Source organism: Osmerus mordax, chromosome 19 (genome assembly GCF_038355195.1).
Source record: "Osmerus mordax isolate fOsmMor3 chromosome 19, fOsmMor3.pri, whole genome shotgun sequence".
Classification (NCBI taxonomy): domain Eukaryota; kingdom Metazoa; phylum Chordata; class Actinopteri; order Osmeriformes; family Osmeridae; genus Osmerus; species Osmerus mordax.
Window position 1 is genome coordinate 12,868,090 of NC_090068.1, and position 2,356 is coordinate 12,870,445.

Sequence of the window (2,356 nt, forward strand, 5' to 3'; positions counted from 1 at the left end):
GCAGACGTCGAAAGAAAGAGAAAGGGTGAGACTATGTGTGCGTCTCCCCACCGCCACCTCCCTCCTCCAGCTGTCGCCAGCTCAGGTTTCACGGCAGCCTGCTGCCAAACTTGGCCTGCCAGTCCCACTCTGGCCCTCTGGGATCAGTGGGAGCCATCGTCACGGTGATGATGACACCGACGGTCGTTATTATTTTCATACCTGCCTGTGTCAACATCACCCGCGCTGTTCCTCGTGGGGTCGGAGACGAGAGTGTCCACGTTCATGCGTTGTCATGTTGTGGCTCCAGTTCAACTCCACAAAACGCCCGGCCGACCGGCCTGCTGCTGACCCGGCCGCTGTTTTCTTTGTGTGTGTGTGTGTGTGTGTGTGTGTATATATATCTTTATGTGTGTGGGTGCGTGCGTGTAAGCAAGGTGAACAGGTGAGACAGGCCCAGCGGGGGGGGGGGGGGGGGGGGCAGTCACTCTGCGTCTCTTCAGGGGTCAAGAGGACGCCAAGGGAGAAAACCGACTCGACACCTAAAGATTCATGTCCACTTGTGTTTTCATTTGATAGTGTGTTATTGATTCTGTATGCGTGCATGCACAAGATGTCTATGAGCAGTAGGCCTAGGTCACATGCACAGAGAGAGGCTGAATTAGTCATGTTATATTCTTATTTAGGTTCATAGAAACAAAGAAACAAACTGCGCAGGGTCATTTCCGACTACAGTACCCTGGACGACATAGTGCATGTTCAAATGATCTTAATGTTGAATCATGAAGTGGTCTGAGGTGACGAAACGTGACTCCGGTGATCTGGCTGCAGACACGGCGGGAATGTGCCGTGCAGATTCCACCCTCCGAGACGCACTTCTAAAAATAAAGAAACTGAAACAGAGAGGAGCGTCTTTGAAGCACCAGCGAACCCTGCGCATATGTATATATACAGTATATTTAAATTTTGTCATTTAGCAGACGCTCTTATCCAGAGCGACTTACAGTAAGTACAGGGACCTTCCCCCGAGGCAAGTAGGGTGAAGTGTCTTGCCCAAGGACACAACGTCAGTTGGCATGACCGGGAATCGAACTGGCAACCTTCGGATTACTAGCCCGACTCCCTCACCGCTCAGCCACCTGACTCCCTGTATATGTTTCTATATACGTGTGTGTCAGTGTGTGTTTGTGCTAGAAAAGCACCAGTGATCAGTCTAGTCCTGTGAGCAAAAAATCTCATTGTTGCACCTTGCCACTGACTGCATATCATTTTTATTTTCATCCCAAACACCAAACACCACAACTGACATTTTTGATCGTTCAAATGACACGTTTTCATCGTTCAAAATCAAACAGCTTTCAAGTGAACAGACAAACACCATTTTAACAAACACCCACAGCTTGCATGTAAGCACACCCACAGGAGTGTGGAGATTTCGTGTTGCCATTCCACTGCTTAATCCTGAGGCCCCATAACTCTTGACTCCCTGCCCGGTGCTCTCGCCTGGCCGGAACAGCCCACGAGCTACACAGGGATCCAGTTTGCTATGGAGCAAGACTCTGAAGGCAAAAAACATCAAACAGTGGAAAGAGGATCTGTTGAGTGGAACCTTCCCTCTGGGAGGTTCCTCTCGGCTGGTCTCAGGAAGACAAGCAGGCCTGTTGAGAAGAACCTCGCCCACAAACCCTTGAGGCCTGAGTCTCCTGTCCTCCGCTGCCAAAAACATCTAGTCGAGATTGTTTTTGACTACAAGTGGGTTTGAAAGATGCAGAGTAAACGTTGTGATAGTGTTGAGAAGACAGCAAGGAGTACGATGATGCTCCTGTTTTTATAAGAAAATGTAGAAATGTGTTTTGTATTATTATTGAATCATGTAGCACAGGCATATGACTAGACTGACTTGTGTGTGTGCGTGTGTGTCTGTGTGTGTGAGGCATAGATTACATAGAGTGAAACACACAGCAAGTCCTTGCTAAAATGAGATGTTCTCATTAGAGACCAGCCCCCCCTCTAAATGTCTGGCTAGCTCAGTTGGTACGTCCCAGGCAGTAAGTACCTCATGACCACCCCGCCTCCCCTCCTCTCCCTGCAGAATGAATGCCCCTGCTTTCACTTCCCTTTGTTGAGCTCTCCCTTGTGAAACCACGTGGCCCCTGGTCCTTAGTCCTGGTGAAATGGTCCCACCTCCACCCCCCATCTCCCCCACCTCTTGCCCATTCTCCAGCCCCTCCCCCCACACCTCCCCATTAGCACCCCTCTCCCCCAATCCCCTCCCTTCAGCCCCTCTCCCCCCAGCCCTCCTGCCCCACCAGCCCCAGCCTGCTGGCTCTATCAGGGGGGAGAGTGGGCATGTGTGAAGGGGACCTCCTGTTTTATC